Source organism: Nycticebus coucang, chromosome X, assembly GCF_027406575.1.
Source record: "Nycticebus coucang isolate mNycCou1 chromosome X, mNycCou1.pri, whole genome shotgun sequence".
Classification (NCBI taxonomy): Eukaryota; Metazoa; Chordata; class Mammalia; order Primates; family Lorisidae; genus Nycticebus; species Nycticebus coucang.
In genome coordinates this window covers 30808109-30825932 of record NC_069804.1, presented here as the reverse complement: position 1 = coordinate 30825932, position 17824 = coordinate 30808109, and the positions used below count along the sequence as shown (strand labels likewise).

The 17824-nt window shown below is 43.0% G+C and overlaps 1 protein-coding gene across 2 annotated transcripts in view; it reads left to right on the top strand.

The window, feature by feature from the left end:
- The window catches only part of TASL (TLR adaptor interacting with endolysosomal SLC15A4), a 129415-nt gene that overhangs the window by 19289 nt on the left and 92302 nt on the right, over window positions 1–17824 (top strand). Inside the window, exon 3 of one of the 2 annotated variants that reach the window (XR_008377718.1) lies at window positions 359–457. The exons of the other annotated variant lie outside the window; for it this stretch is intronic. The gene's annotated coding sequence lies outside the window, so the exon portion shown is untranslated. Of the gene's footprint in view, window positions 1–358; window positions 458–17824 lie in introns of those variants that run through there. 2 annotated transcript variants of the gene reach the window in all.

Sequence of the window (17824 nt, the reverse complement as noted above, 5' to 3'; positions counted from 1 at the left end):
GATTAAATGTAAATTGCTCCCCTGTAGGAAACTTGAATGACAGGATATTTGTGTTGGAAGAAATCTTGGAGATAACTCCTTATTTTCTACGTTAAAAAACAGATGAGAAATTTGGTGACTTTGCAACATTTGGAGACATTTTCATATGTATGATGTCATTTTATCTTTGAAACCTTGCAAAGTAGACATGACAGGTGGTATTCTGATTTTACAGGTAAGAAAACTAAAGCTCAAAGAGTTGAAGCCTTGCTGTACCACACGACCATTCATGAATTTTTGTTGATCTGAAGGAAATGATAAGGAATAAGAACAAGGAAAGACTTGGCATTTCAATACTTTCTTGTGCGATCCACTATAGGAGGTGGAAAGGGCTCCAGGTTGGAGACTTGAGGAGACTCATTTCCAGCAGTTATTGGCTTGGGCTAACTTCTTACACGTCTTCATCTCTGAAGTCACATGCCTGGATCTTACCTTGCCTCACAAGGTTAGTGGGAGGCTCAAATGAGATAATGGATGAGAAAGTGCTGTGCAAACAAAAGGTTGAGTGGTTCTATGGTCAAAACAAATTCTGGACCCATCCATGCTTTAGAAATGTAGGATAATAAAAACATTAACTATTTAAATATTAATCTATAACTATAAAAGATTCAGCAATTTTAACAGCAGAAATGATAATTCTGAATGAAGAAATGTTATGTGCTCTGCTTTGGGAATATGATAAGGGGTATTTCAAAGTTTATATTAATAGATTCAATACATTACTAATTAAATTCTCAATAGAGTACTTAAAATTTGAGTATTTGTAGTAAACTTTATGGAAAGATGTCTATAAACTGTTACATATTTTTTTGTAGAGACAGTTCACTTTATCGCCCTCTGTAGAGTACTGTGGCGTCACACAGCTCACAGCAACCTCCAGCTCTTGGGCATAGGTGATTCTCTTGCCTCAGCCTCCTGAGTAGCTGGGACTACAGGTGCCCGCCACAATGCCCGGCTATTTTTTTGTTGCAGTTTGGCCGGGGCCGGGTTTGAACTCACCACCCTCGGTATATGGGGCTGGCGCCACACCCACTGAGTCACAGGCGCGGCCCTATTACATATTTTTAGAGAAAAAAAAATAATAGCATAAGATTTATTCTGTCAAACCTTTAAACCAGGCGTCCTCAAACTTTTTAAACAGGGGGCCAGTTCACTGTCCCTCAGACTGCTGGAAAAACAATGTTTTCCTATTTGTTCATAGGAATTATGAACAAATTCCTATGCACACTGCACATATCTTATTTTGAAGTCAAAAAACAAAACGGGAACAAATACAATCACACCGCCTCATGTGGCCCGCGGGCCGCAGTTTGAGGACCCCTGCTTTAAACAATTGTCACAATTTTCTGGTAGGATGTCGCAGCCCCTATGGCCCTGGTCTTGATAGCCGCAGGAAGGAACCATGACGCGTATTAGAAGTACAAGCTTGCAGGAGGCTGGCTAGCCTTGACTGCAGGGTAGCCCCAGCACCCTCCGCAGTAGCCTTTTATTGAGGCAGTACAAGACAGGTGAGGGGAGTATTAGACAATGACTACAGGCCTAAGGATTCCCATGGGCTCAAGTTCTTTCTCCACAAGGAGCACCTGCGGACGAATCGCCCAAGGGTTCGTCCCCCAGCTGCAAATCATATTGCTCAGAGGTCGTCTGGCTCTTAGCGTCCTCCACATTTCCCCCCTAGTGAATTAAAGACATTTCTGGATAGGCAAGGGAGAAAAGCCGTTCTCCCTCTCAGTCGTTCTCCTCACGGAGATTTCCTTCCTGCTAAAAGAAACAAAAGGGCAAATAAGTATAACAGAATTACACCATGGAACTAATCCGGGTATAAGGAAAACTATTTCAGCCAAACTAGGATGGGCGGACCCATAGGGCCCATGACGCTTCCATGGGAAGTATTAACCACCACCCGAAGTTACCTTAGGTGGGGAAAGGGCTGTACCAACCTCAGAACCTTTCCAAAGAGCAGTATAATTTTAAGTAAAGATCAGGTGCCCAACTGAAACAGAAATCCAACAAGTGAAATTCTCTTACCTTGGCCGGTACCAGCGTAACCGTTACCTCGAAGCCTGCTGTTTGAAGTCTTTGTTGTCACAACCTTCAAAGATTTAGAAGATGCATACTAAGATTACCTGGGCCTTGTTATTCAGCCCCAAATAATGAAATCCTGTATCAATCTTCCCACTCTGCATAGAAGCTCCAACTGCCTCTTAGGGAAATAGGACACTGACTGCTCTTAACTGCTTCCTGCTGAAGATGGACGGTGATATGGGAGAGGCTGCGAGAGTTCCTACAGAGGAGATTGATCCAGGGTTTCTCTATTATGAAATTATCTAGGCTCCAAAAATCCTGTGAATAAAAGTTAGTGAAAACAAATTTGTTAAGGTGCTGGCAAGGTTTCCTGCTCGTGTTGAGACTTAATCCAGCAGGCTGGTAACCACTGATTCTCTTGATGTTCTGTAATAATATGGGCAATACCTCGACCCCAATGCAGTACATAACCAGGCTTCCATTCTGATGTGTCAGGGGTTTTTTTTGTTTTAGAGACAGAGTCTCACTTTATGGCCCTCGGTAGAGTGCTGTGGCCTCACACAGCTCACAGCAACCTCCAACTCCTGGGCTTAAGCGATTCTCTTGCCTCAGCCTCCCGAGTAGCTGGGACTACAGGCGCCTGCCACAACGCCCGGCTATTTTTTGGTTGCAGTTTGGCCGGGGCCGGGTTTGAACCCCTCACCCTCGGTATATGGGGCCGGCGCCTTACTGACTGAGCCACAGGCGCCGCCCCAGGTTTTCTATAAAAAATAGGTTGTTGTATCGGAGAGGATGGTGGATGAATGAGAGATGTCCAATGGCGTTCTGCAGCTATCTTTCCATCCTTGCTGAGATTCAGAAAATTGAGTCAAAAGAGCTCTAGTGAGCATGTACTTATTATTCAAGGGGAGGATATCCTCTCCCCCCTGTTTAACATATCTTTCAATGTTTTATGATGTTGCTCAATAATGGCCTGTCCTTGAGAATTATAAAGAATGCCATGAGATAACTGAATATTCCAAAAAGATAGGAAGGTATTTGTGAGTAGAATAAGAAGGTGCATTATCAGTTTTAATAGATGTAAAGGATTTAGAGATATCTCCAGGCGTCTGAACCCTTTCCCAGGCCCTAAGGCAACACAGCCTTGTCTGGACTACGGCTATTATCGTATTGAAGTTGATTGGCAATCCCCAGCCACTGGCCAGACCCAGTGAGCTGTTCTGATGTTATAGGGACTCCTCTCTGCTGTTTTGGCAACTCAGCAGGTCAGCCTTCTTCTTCCACCAGGTTTTGAATGAGCCGCTGCTCTTCTAAAGATCTGTTACAGGGACTCGCACAAAATGGGCATTGCATACCATACCGTGCTACGGCCTGTTTCAAATCTTTCAGAACCACAAAGGTGATCATATGGTGATTAAAACGTTGGCCCCCTTCAGGGTGTTGCGGATCGGGAGGAATATCAGTGACCATAACCGGAAAAAGCCCCAAAGTGTCTTCCCACTTAAAGTCACCAGTTTTACGCCCTTCTAACACAGCCTTCCAGAAGTCACAGGTGGTTCGTCTACATAGGGAGGCGCTAAGGGCAATATTGGGTGCTCTAAGTCGGCATTTCTGACTGGGAGACTATTTACCTGGTCTTCCAATTGTTTGAGCAGCCATAGTGGCCATAGAGATAATTCCTTGCTTATTTGTGTCTGTATCATATGCTCTTGATTTCCAGTTCTCCTTAGCTCCAGCTTCCCTCTGAACCTCACTATTCTCACTTTCAAATTCTGCTTGAACCTCACCTTCTTCCTTAGTTTCTAATTCTCACGATTCCCCAAACAGGAAGTTACCCATTGTTTTCTCTAAATGTCTTTGCTTATTTACGAAAGACCTCACTTATTCCGAGCAAGGCCCCACTTACCCTGAGCAGAGTTTCCCTTTGGACTTCCTCCCACTGTCTGCCAAAGGCCTCACTTACTTCCGAGTGTCACTGTCCCCTTTGGTCCACGTCCCTGGTGTCCTGTTGTGTCCTGCTGGATACGCCAGATGTTGCAGCCCCTATGGCCCCGGTCTTGATCATGCCAATTAGAAGTACAAGCTTGCAGAAGGCTGGCTAACCTTGATTGCCGGGTAGCCCCAAGCAACCTCCGCAGTAGCCTTTTATTGAGGCAGTACAAGACAGGTGAGGGGAGTATTAGCCAATGACTACGTGCCTAAGGATCCCCATGGGCTCGGGTTCTTTCTCTGCAAGGAGCACCTGTGGACGAATCGCCTGAGGGTCCACCCCACAGCTGCAAATCATCTTGCTCAGAGGTCCTCTGGCTCTTGACGTCCTGTACAGTAGTATCTTTAGAAAATAGAATAATGAAGTAGAATAAATACAAAAAGTGGACGAAAAACATTTTAAGGGCGGCGCCTGTGGCTCAAGGGGTAGGGCACCAGCTCCATATACCAGAAGTGGTGGGTTCAAGCCCAACCCAGGCTAAAAACTGCAACAACAACAAAAAATAAAAACATTTTAAGATACCAACATATAGCAAATCAGGTGGCATGAATCACTAATAAATGTGCTAAGGAAAAAGGATATGAATATGGAGAAAAATAAATTTATAGCAATATTTTTATTATATCCAAAGTATATTTTGAATTAGCTGGTATTAAATATTAAAAAGCTATCTACAAACAAAACAGAAAGAAAATGGAATCATAGATCTTAAATCAGTTGTGGAAAAGAGATAATTTCTTTTTTTTTTTTTTTTTTTTGTAGAGACAGAGTCTCACTGTACCCCCCTTGGGTAGAGTGCCGTGGCGTCACACGGCTCACAGCAACCTCCAGCTCCTGGGCTTACGCGATTCTCTTGCCTCAGCCTCCCGAGCAGCTGGGACCACAGGCGCCTGCCACAACGCCCGGCTATTTTTTGGTTGCAGTTTGGCCGGGACCAGGTTTGAACCCGCCACCCTCGGCATATGGGGCCGGCGCCCCACTCACTGAGCCACAGGCGCCGCCCAAGAGATAATTTCTTCATAATTAAAGTAATAAAAATATCTGTTAAAAGAGGTATTATAAGAAATAAAATATTTCCACGACAATGAATAATAAAATGAGAACAACTGAGCAAGAAAGATATTAATAATTGATATGTTGGAACAGAAATTTTAGCCCCCAAACATATCAGGTAAACTGGTTTATAAAGACAATAACTACTCTCTGGTGGCGCCTGTGGCTCAGTAGGTAAGGTGCAGGCCCCATATACCGAGGGTGGTGGGTTCAAACCCAGCCCCGGCCGAACTGCAACCAAAAAATAGCTGGGCGTTGTGGCGGGCGCCTGTAGTTCCAGCTACTCGGGAGGCTGAGGCAGGAGAATCGCTTAAGCCCAGGAGTTGGAGGTTGCTGTGAGCTGTGTGAGGCCACGGCACTCTACCGAGGGCCATAAAGTGAGACTCTGTCTCTACAAAAAAAAAAAAAAAAGAAAAGAACTACTCTCTAATGGAAGTATGGTCAAAGGATATAGATGTACAGTTATATAAGAAGAAATATGTGGAGTAAGCAGGTGGCGCCTGTGGCTCAACCGAGTAAGGCACCAGCCCCATATGCCGGAGGTGGCGGGTTCAAACACAGCCCCGACCAAAAACTGCAAAAAAAAAAAAAAAAAAAGATAGTTACTTGGCAAGATCTCTTTGGGCGGCACCCGTGGCTCAAGGAGTAGGGCGCCGGCCCCATATGCCGGAGGTGGAGGGTTCAAACCCAGCCCCGGCCAAAAACTGCAAAAAAAAAAAAAAAAAGAAAGAAAGAAATATGTGGAGTAAGCAAACATTGTTCAAAAGTTAAGGTTCTAAGAGAATTTTTTTTATTTTTTGCAGTTTTCGGCCGGGGCTGGGTTTGAACCTGCCACCTCGGGCATATGGGGCCGGTGCCCTACCCCTTTGAGCCACAGGCGCCGCCTGATTTTTTTTTTTTTTTGAGACAAAAAAAAGAGTCTCACTTTGTCTCCCTCTGTGCAGTGGTGTCACAGCTCACAGCAACCTCAAACCTTGGGCTCAAGCAATCCTCTTGCTTCAGCCTAGCGAGTACCTGCCACAATGTCCAGCTATTTTTAGAGACGGGGTCTCCCTCTTGCTCAATCAAACTGGTCTTGAACTCCTGAGCTCAAGCCATCTGTCTGTCTTGGTCTCCCCGGGTGCTAGGATTACAGGCATAAGCCAGGGCCCGGGCTGCTTCTAAGACAATTTTAAATTTCGTGAATTAGAGCAGGGGTCCTCAAACTGCCGCCCACGGGCCACATGAGGCGGTGTGATTGTATTTGTTCCTGTTTTGTTTTTTGACTTCAAAATAAGATATGTGCAGTGTGCATAGGAATTTGTTCATAGTTTTTTTTTTTAACTATAGTCTGGCCCTCCAACGGTCTGAGGGACAGTGAACTTGTCCCCTGTTTAAAAAGTTTGAGGATTGGGCGGCGCCTGTGGCTCAGTGAGTAGGGCGCCGGCCCCATATGCCGAGGGTGGCGGGTTCGGACCCAGCCCCGGCCAAACTGCAACCAAAAAAAAAAAAAAAAAATAGCCGGGCGTTGTGGCGGGCGCCTGTAGTCCCAGCTGCTCGGGAGGCTGAGGCAAGAGAATCGCGTAAGCCCAAGAGTTGGAGGTTGCTGTGAGCCGTGTGACGCCACGGCACTCTACCGAGGGCGACAAAGTGAGACTCTGTCTCTACAAAAAAAAAAAAAAAAAAAAAAAAAGTTTGAGGACGCCTGAATTAGAGTAACTGTGAGGTGTCATCTTGATATAGTTTGGTATTTTATGCCTCCAAATTGCAAGTTGAAATTTGATCCCCCATGTTGGATGGAGGTGGAACCTTGTGGGAGGTGCAGCTGTTTCATGAATGGCTGGTGCCTTCCACACAGTAAGCGGTGAGTTCTTGCTCTATTACTTACCTTGAGAACTGATTGTTAAAAAGAGCCTAGCCTCTCCCTCCTCTCTTGCTCTCTCTCTCTCCCTCTCTTCCCCTCTCATCAGGTGACGCTGGCTCCCTTTAACCTTTCACCACGAGTGGAGGTTTCCTGAGGCCCTCATCAGAAGCAGATGCTGGTGCCATGCTTCTTGTACAGGACCATGAGCTAAACGAACCATTTTTAAAGAAATTTAAAACCATTTATAAAGTAAATTACCTGGTCTAGCTCGGGGCCTATAGGTCAGCAGCTAGGGTGTCAGCCACAAACACAGGTTCGAACCCAGCCCGGGCCTGCCAGACAACAATGACAACTATAATAACAACAACAACAAAATAGCTGGGCGCTGTGGCAGGCGCCTATAGTCCCAGCTACTTGGGAGGCTGAGGCAAGAGAATCGCTTAAGCCCAAGAGTTGGAGGTTGCTGTGAGCTGTGGCTTCACGGCACTCTACCAAGGGTGACATAGTGAGACTCTGTCTCAAAAATAAATAAATAGATAAAATAAATTACGCAGTCTCAGGTATTCCTTTGTAGCAATGCAAAACAGACTGAGTCACATCTTAACTGCATTAAATTAGTACAAATAAGTCAATTTGAGTAGATTATTGTTGAGGGGGCTGTGGAGGGGGGGAGATATTTTTACATGCTGCTGAAAGAATATGGTAATATTTACCAGGGAAATAACTTCAAAAGAAGAGGAAAAGGCCCTCTTTTACACAAAGACATTAGAGCTCCACATTATATTCGAGTCAAAACTAAAGAGCATATAAAATACTGTTGTGGAGAAATTACTAGGCAAATTGTGATAATGGATTAATATTTCTATTAAAGGTGACAGATGGTAGGGACATATAAATATGTAAAACTAGATATATAAAGTAATATTAAGTAAAACAATATACATATGTTGACACCAGCCTCATAAAATTTATAGTATAAACACTAGAGTTGGAAAGGACCCTGTTGCTAAATAACAAATCATTTGAAATGAAGTCTTCTCCCTTATTTAAAAATTTTGTTTTGACTTTGTTTGATATCATTTAACTAAAAAGTTAAAACATAAAAATATGAAAATACATAAAAGATCAGCGAGAGCTAAAATTCTCTCCTGGGGCTGTGCATTATTATTTTCTTTTAAAATGTTTTCACATTGGATGGCGCCTGTGGCTCAAAGGAGTAGGGTGCAGCCCATATGCTGGAGGTGGTGGGTTCAAACCCAGCCCTGGCCAAAAACTGCAAAAAAAAAAAAAAAAAAAAAAAAATATATATATATATTTCACATTGGGTGGCGCCCGTAGCTCAGTGGGTAGGGCTCAGGCCACATACACAGAGGCTGGAGGTTCGAACCCAGGGTCAGCTAAAACAACAATGACAACTGCAACAACAACAACAAAAAATAGCCAGGTGTTGAGGCAGGCACTTGTACTCCCAGCTACTTGGGAGGCTGAGGCAAGAGAATCTCTAGAGCCAAGAGTTTAAGGTTGCTGTGATATTTGGTGCCACAACACTCTACCCAGGGCGACAGCTTGAGATTCTGTCTCAAAAAAAAAGAAATGTTTTCACATTTACACATTATGGTAGTTTATTTTACTATTTATAATTGTCATACCCTTTGATCCTTTTTTCTTTTATGAATGAAGCTCATAGACTTGGAAGTGATATATTCTTAGACACTATCTAGTCTAACCTCATTTCAGAATGAAGATATTGAGGTCCAGGGAGATTAAGAGAGCGCTCAAACTCATACAACTTGTCAGTTGCAAATTAGTTTTTAGATATATAAGCCTTGCTTATTTTCTTCTAAAAAGATTTGTCATCCCTCTACATGAACATGTGATTCATCAAATAAAGCAACTCAGTTTCAAAATTATTATTACCTCAGTGTTTCTTATAATTACAGAAATGAACATCTAAATAACAAAATGCTATGCTATCTATAAGATTAGCAATAAATTAAAAATACATTAACTAGAATAAAATAAAATATAAAAAAAAATTATGATATCTAGTGATAGTGAGAGTGTGGGGAAACAGGCATTCCCATAGTCTATTGGAGGGATTGTCAATTGACAGTCATTTCTGGAGGGCAATTTGGTACTAGCTACTAATTATTTAAATGTACCTTTCATTCAGAAATCTCATTGCTAAGAATTTACCTTGGAGACATATTTGCAAAAGTTCATCAGAGTATGTTCATTACAACATTATTATATAGAGGGGAATAAAAAGAATGACTAAGGCATTAATCAATTGGAGACTGGTTAAATAAATTGTGGAATATCCTTTGGGTGGATTACTACATAATAACTAGAAGGATAAAGAAATTATATATGTAAAATTGGGAAAAGCCTATAAGATAAATTATTTATTTTTTTGAGACAGAGCCTTACTTTCTTGCCCTTGGTAGATTGCCATGGCGTCATAACTCACAGCAACCTCAAATTCTTGGGTTCAAGTGATCCTCTTGTCTCAGCCTCCCAAGTAGCTGGGACTATAGGCGCTCACCACAATGCCTGGCTATTTTTAGAGATGGGATCTCCCTCTGGCTCAGGCTGGTCTTGAACCTGTGAGCTCAGATGATCCACCCACCTCAGCCTCCCAGAGTATTAGATTATTACAGGCGTGAGCCACCATGCCTGGCCTATATGAGATAAATTATTAAGAGAAAAAAGTAAAGTATATCATGAATGAAACCTTTTGTGTGTATGTGTGTGTGTATATGTGTTGTCTTAGTGCATTTTGTGCTGCTATAACAGAGTACCCGAGACTGGAAAATTTATAATAAATAGAAATTTATTGACTCACAGTTCTGGTGGCTGAGAAGTCCAATATCAAGGTGCTGGTGAAAAGAAGATGAGAACCTTCTTTTTGCATCATCTCATGGTGGAAGGCAGAAGGCTAGACAAGAGTAAAAAGGGGCTGAACTCAACTTTGCATAATGACACCAATCCCACCCATGAGGGTAGAGCCCTCACAGCCTCTTAAAGACCTCACTTCTTACTACTGTTACAATGGCAATAAAATTTCAACATAATTTTTCAAGAGGAGAAACATTCAAACCATAACACATCTGTGCATGTGTGTGTGTGTGTGCATATGAATTCCAGAAGAAAACACAAGTAACTCTGAATAGTAGTTGCCTTTAGAGTTTCAGAGGCTGCTTTGCATTCATTCCTTGATTCAGGCCATCTTTACTAATGGCCAGCCCAGTGTTTCTCACATCACATCACTCTGACATTCTCCTTCTTCCACTTTTAAGGACCCTTGTAATTGGATTGGGCCCACCAGATAATCTAAGATCATTTTCTTTTCTTTTTTTTTTTTTTTTGAGACAGAGCCTCAAGCTGTCCCCCTGGGTAGAGTGCTGTGGCATCATAGCTCATAGCAACCTCCAACTCCTGGGCTCAAGCGATTCTCCTGCCTCTGCCTCCCAAGTAGCTGGGACTATAGGCGCCTGCCACAATGCCTGGCTATTTTTTGGTTGCAGCCATCATTGTTGTTTGGTGGGCCCGGGCTGGATTTGAAGCTGCCAGCTCAGGTGTATGTGGCTAGCACCTTAGCCACACGCGCTGAGCCTAAGATCATTTTCTTATCCTAAGGTCATCTGATTAGCAATCTTTTTTTTTTTTTTTTTTTTTGTAGAGACAGAGTCTCACTTTATTACCTTGGGTAGAGTACCATGGCGTCACACAGCTCACAGCAACCTCCAACTCCTGGGTTTAGGTGATTCTCTTGCCTCAGACTCCCAAGTAGCTGGGACTGCAGGTGCCCACCACAACGTCCGGTTATTTTTTTGTTGCAGTTTGGCAGGGTTTGAACCCACCACCTTCGGTATATGGGGCTGGCGCCCTACCCACTGAGCCACAGGTGCTGTCCCTTATTAGCAGTCTTAATTCAACTTGGAGCAGCTTTAATTTCCTATTCTCATGTAAGAATATATATTCATAGGTTCCCGGGATTGGAACTTGGAACATTTTGGGAAGACCATTATTTTGCTTACCGCGAAATCTGGGGACAGCGGCCACTTTGGAGACTATATGGGAATGAGTCCATTATGAGCCAGAGGGGCCGGAATGCTAGTAGTTTATCTGGACAGGACAAATGTGGCTTTATAGTCTCACCCTGATAGTACTTCCATCTAGTGTAGGCTGAAAGAAAACCTGTTTTGTTAGTTTAGTACCTGGGTTGACCTGGAAATAGGACTCCTAATTGCTTAATTCCCTCATCTCTTACCTTTTCTTCTTTATTTTGAGAGCTTTGCCATCCTTGCTTCTGCATCCGTGCCCTTGTCCTTCTGTGGAGTCCTTTATCCACTAATACAACTCAGTCTTTGCAGACAGAGAGAGATCTTCTCCTCTCTTTGAGACCAAGTACTTTGTCCTTGGCACACCTTCTGGGAAAGTTCTACCACTCCCAGAATCCCTGCTGTAAGATTTCTCCTCAATACTTTTCGTTGACAAAAATTTTGGGTTAGCCACACTTATTTGAGGTGCATGTGTGTGATATGCAGACAGATACACATACAAAAAATTTACCCTGGTGATTTAGGTAGAAAAAGAAGGGAGACTACAATATGGCTTGAAATTGAAACCTTATGCAAAATTCAGGGGTAAGGCTCAGTGCTTGTAGCTCAGCAGCTAGGGCACTAGCCACATACACCAGAGCTGGCAGGTTCGAATCCAGCCCAGGCCTGCCAAACAACAATGACAACTCCAACCAAAAAATAGCTGGGCATTGTGGTGGGTGCCTGTAGTTCCAGCTCCTTGGGAGGCTGAGGCAAAAGGATCACTTGAGCTGAAGAGTTTGAGGTTGCTGTGAGCTGTGATGCCATGGCACTCTACCCAGGGTGACATAGTGAGACTCTGTCTCAAAAAAAAAAGGTGGCGCCTGTGGCTCAAAGTAGTGGGGCGCCGGCCCCATATGCCGGAGGTGGTGGGTTTGCCTAGCCCTGGCCAAAAACTGCAAAAAAATAAAAAATAAAAAAAAATTAGGGGTAAAAGTTAATTTAGAGATAATAAGAGGAACTGCTGGCTCGGTGCCCATAGCACTGTGGTTACAGCCACATGCACTGAGGCTGTTGGGTTTGAAACTGTCCCAGGCTAGCTAAACGACGACAACTGCAGCAACAAAAAAATAACTGGGCATTATGGTAGGTACCTGTAGTCCCAGCTACTTGAGAGGTTGAGGCAAGAGAATCACTTAAGCCCAAGAGTTGGAAGTTGCTGTGAGCTGTGACACCACAGCACTCTACTGAGGGTGACATAGTGAGACTCTGTCTCAAAAAAAAAAGAGGAATTGCTTTTATAATTAAATACAATCATATTGTTTAGGAATAGCAATTCTTTTCTAAAGTCTCAAATGCACATTTTTCTGAGCAATTATATAATTTCCCACTAAATTTAATCTTCCCTCCTAATTTTGCAATATTAGTAGTATCCAATCCAGAAAACATCAGGAAAAATGCTATTTAGCCATAAAAAAGAATAAAAAAATGTCTTTTGGGCCAGGCGTGGTGGCTCACACCTGTAATCCTAGCACTCTGGAAGGCTGAGGCGGGGGTGGATTGCCTGAGCTCACAGGTTTGAGACCAGCCTGCACAAGAGCCAGACCTCATCTCTAAAAATAACCGGGCGTTCTGGCAGGCACCTGTAGTCGCAGCTACTTGGGAGGCTGAGGCAAGAGAATCTCTAGAGCCCAAGAATTTGAGGTTGTTGTGAGCTATGATGCCGTGGCACTCTACACAGGGTGACAAAATGAGACTCTGTCTCCACAAAAAAAAAAAAAAGTTTTGTAGCAACTTGGATGGAACAGGAGACCATCATCCTAAGTGAAGTGTCTCAGGAATGGAAAAACACAGAGCACGTGTTCTCACTTCTGAGAGCTCAATGATGAGTATACCATACAGTCATAAAGTGTAATGGACATCAAAAACTAAGAAGAGGGGAGGGTGGTAGGGGGGTGAAGAATCAAAAATTATTGGGTATAGTATATACCATTCTGGTGAAGAGTACACCAAAAGCTCTGACTCTGCTGTTACACAATTCATGTGTATAACATTAATCAATTATACCTACTAAATCTATTGAAATAAAAAGGAAAAAATTATCATCTGAAGTGGAAGTAATATAAATCATAATGGGGGGAGATTAATCATGAACAAGAGTGACCTCAGTAGGGAGATGGTTTGGGTTATTAAGGAACTAAGCCAGAACTTAAGTACGGATCTTTGGACTTCCACCTTTATAAATTTTACTCTTTAAGGTGTAAGACAAAAATCCCTGTTTTTTTTTTTTTTAAATCTTGGAGGGGTGGCCAAGACTTTAAAGCTGAGGTGGCTGTCCAGTTAGGAGAATCCTTCATTGTTGACAGAGGACTCCCAGTTAGTCTCCCATTTAGGAGAGCACTTCCTGTATTTGATCCACTTGGCATTAGGTAAAGGTGTGGGCCCATATAGCAGGCTCTCAGCAAATATTTACTTGCTGCTTGGCAAATGTTTCTTCTTCAGTATGATATTTTTTTAACCTGGCTTAAAGGTAAAAAATATTAGCGACCAGGGGACTGCCTCCACAATGGTTGATTCACAAGGAAAGGATATTAAGAGAGTGTGAATGCCGGGTGAAGAGGGGGTGGAGTTGGATAGGGAGCAGCAATGATGCATGGCATTGTGCATGCAAATACAGGGAAAGGCAGCTGAGAGACGCACAATTATCGAGTCATTTTCAAGGCAATAGAAAGAACTTCTTTCATCTACAGGGAGCTCCTTATGTAATGTGGGTGTGGGTGTCAGGTGGAGGGAATGAATAGGGAGCGCATCTGTGCCTTTCTCCAAGTGGACCTATAAGGACATTCCTGTCATCCCTGCCTCTCTCTCCCTTCTCCTCCCATTCTACCCACCAAGAGGAAAGACAGGAAGCAACAAAGCCCATTTCAAATCACACTAACTAAAAAGCCAAGTATTCTTGGGTGCTTAGCTGCTGCTGATAACATACCATGAAAAGGTTATGTAATCTGGTTGGGAAATGCACAACAATGAAAGGTAATATCTTCATTGGCAATTGTGTATAAGCTGCATACTGTAGGGGCCAAGGGAAAACTTCCCCTTCACCTTCTGAAGATTCATTGAAAATCACTGATAAAGGCAGATTAAGAGGAGAAAGGGAATACGAATTTATTTGGTTATGGTTTCATGTACCATGAGAGCCTTCAGAATGAAGACACAAAGATCCAGGGGAAACTTTCTGTTTTTATGCTTTGGTTCAACAAAGTGTAGACAGCTGTGTAGAAATATGATTGGAAAAAAGGGTAAGATCTAATGCTAATGGACTGAGTGGGAAAACCGAAAACCCAGCAAAGCCGGTCTGTCTAGATTCTTCTTGGCCTCTCTGAGCATGTATTTCTTCCTTCTGGGCATGGGGCAGGACCCTCTCTTGAATGGTGGTCTTTTTTTTTGAGACAGAGCCTCAAGCTGTCCCCCTGGGCAGAGTACTGTGGCATCACAGCTCACAGCAACCTCCAATTCCCGGGCTTAAGCGATTCTCCTGCCTCAGCCTCCCAAGTAGCTGGGACTACAGGCGCCCACCAATTTTTTGGTTGTAGTTGTCATTGTTGTTCGGCAGGCCTGGGCTGGATTCGAACCTGCCAGCTCAGGTGTATGTGTCTGGTGCCTTAGCCGCTTGAGCTCAGGTGCCGAGCCTTGAATGGGGGTGGGGGTCTTATGACCTACAATCAAACAAGGTAAGTCAGAGAATTTGTTTATAGCCAATTTTTATACAGAAAAGCAAGGGGAAAGTTAGAATAATATATTTAGGTTTCATGACTGGCTTTGGGAAAAAGGGGGTTCTGGTTTCTATGATCTAACTTGGGGAAAGGGGGTCTAAATTCTATGGCTAGGCTCTAGGGACAATGAGAGGCCAGAGACAGGAGGGCAGGAGAAGGAAGGTCAGAGAAAACTGCTTCTGTGGCCTTTATTTTGGGGTATCATTTTCTGAGACCCTACGACACCTATCTTTTTCCCCCCCATTGCTCAAAGCTGAACATCAACTTGGCCATCAATTTAGGAGTTCACAAAAATGAGCACATCAACTGAAAGACAGATTTTTATTTTGTTAAAATCCAAAGGTCAGGCTGGGCACCTGTGGCTCAAGCAGTTAAGGCACCAGCCACATACACCTGAGCTGGCGGGTTCGAATCCAGCCTGGGCCCGCCAAACAACAATGATGGCTGCAACCAAAAAATAGCCGGGCATTGTGGCGGGCGCTTGTAGTCCCAGCTACTTGGCTGAGGCAAGAGAATCGCTTAAGCCCAGGAGTTGGAGGTTGCTGTGAGCTGTGATGCCACAGCACTCTACCCAGGGGGACAGCTTGAGGCTCTGTCTCAAAAAAAAAAAAAAAAAATCCAAAGGTCAACCCCAAGAACTTTTATAAGCCTATATTTCCCGAGTTAATGAAAGAAAACTTCAGTATTAGAAATGTAATGATTCCATGCTTTATTTTCTATTTTCCAAATAGGTTTATTTCATGGCTTATCTTTCCTGTCTTTGTGTCCTTATTGTTGGAAATTTTAAATTTGTGGTACGTTTATCGTGACCACAGATTAAAACTAGTTAATGTCCTTCAGTGGGGAAGAACGTATTAAGAAATCACAAATTATTGCTCTGTTTACATTTCTATTATAAGAGTTAAATATTTGTTTTAACTGAAGGATTATTACTTTCAGTTGCCTCTTAATGAAGGTTGTTTAGCGAAGCCATTTCAAAGCTAAGAGCATAGGAAAATTCTTTCTCATTTTGTATTTTATAGCAGGAATTAAAGTTTGGTCAATGCTCTAACTTGCAGAGATTTCTAACTTAAGTTAATAAAGAACTAGTTTTCTGTGTGTATTTCTTGGGCAATATTTAATGGACTTGTTAATTGTTCTTTAGAAATTAAGAGGTAGTTATGGAAGACCATGTAAGGGACAGGGAAAACAACTACTTGGGTGAGGGAATCTGAAAACATAAACCTAAAGCCAGAACTTATTAATGACCTTGGGCAAATCTCTTCTCTGAAGTGAATTATATGAATTTCACTTGAGTTGACGTAATGGTAGCCAAAAAACTAACATGGAATGATTAGTATACTGGTCCCAAGCAAGGTCTCTGGGATCAGACTGCCTAGGTTCAAATCCCTTCTCAGTTACCTACTGCATTTGGCCTGGAGCAAGTTACTTAACCTCTCTGTGAATCATTTCATTATCTATAACATGTGGATGAAAGTAGTACTTATCACAAAGAGTTGTTAAGATGATTAAATGAGCTAGTATATGTAGAGCATGTAGGAAGTACTTGAGAGTTGTTATGGTAAGAATGGTCTTAATATTGAAAGTAGTTCATGATAAGTCTATTTACAGGATAATTTATCACCTATCATGCTTGAATTGTTTTTTTTTGATTATCAAGAAGAAAAAACAGCCCTTATGGACAACAATCAAAACCATCTATACCCCACAGTGCTTACTGTTTGCAACCATTAATGTGACCTTACTACTCCATATTCCATTGCCTTCATCAACATGATTTACTATCCTAGGAGGCTATTGCCAAAGAAGGTAATAGTTGCAAATAACTTTATTGCTCATTCTGGGAAATTCCTGAAAGACACATTGACTCTTTGATGGAAAGCATTGGGCAATAGTTTACATCTCAACCTCTTTGAATTCCTTGTCTTAGAATCTTGACCTTGCTTTGTCCACTAATCCTGTATTTCTTGCAGAATCCTTCCTTTTCATTTTGGTCCCCCTCCCCCAGGAGGGCAAGCTGGGGAGTGGAATATACTCTTAGTCTGTTTAAGCTATCATCTTTGGGTAAGTGCCCCTTAACCCTTAGTAACTCACCTTGTAAATACACCTAGCGCTAGCTGAAGACCTGAGGGGATGGAGATACTTCTTGCCTGAGACACTATCGTTTTCTGAAAAGAATGCACACAAAACCCAGAGCAAATACTAAATCGTTCTTAGCTGCATAGAACTAGTAGCTAATCCTTATGGACAGAGGGCTGAGGAGGACGTGGCTCATGCCTGTAGTCCTAGCACTCTGGGAGGCCGAGGCATGTGGATTGCTTGAGCTCCACGAGTTCGAGACCAGCCTGAGGAAGAGTGAGACCCCCCCCACCCTCTCTCTAATAAAAGTAGAAAAACTGGGGGCAGCGCCTGTGGCTCACTCGGTAAGGCACCGGCCCCATATACCGACGGTGGCAGGTTCAAGCCCGGCCCTGGCCAAACTGCAACGAAAAAATAGCAAGAGAATCGCCTAAGCCCAGGAGTTGGAGGTTGCTGTGAGCTGTATCGCCACTCTACTGAGGGCGATAAAGTGAGACTCTGTCTCTGAAAAAAAAAAAAAAAAAAAAAAAAAACATTGAAAAACTGAGGCAAGAAGATCACTTGAGCCCAAAAGTTGGAGGTTGCTGTGAGCTATGATGCCACGACACTCTACCCAGGGTGATAGCTTGAGACTGTCTCAAAAAAAAGAACCTTATGTGTATATGAGAGTTATCCTATGTGGCCATTTCCTAGGCCTTTCAAGGGCCTCATCACCTTGCTCACTGACTCCTTTCCCCTCTCTTTCTCACTTCTGGTGCCAGTTATTGAATCATTGGCTCTCAAATCCACATGCATTCTTTTTACCTGCTATGGGAAAATGGATCTGGGCCCTTTGAATATGCTTCTATTGCCACCTGCACAATAGAAGGTGCTGGAGAGATACTGTAGGAGGAAAGAATTTTATTTCATGCTCTGGTGTGCTGGCTCAGGCAGGTTCCTGTAAGGCTCTGGGCTTCTCTAGTATAGACAGCTTCTGTAG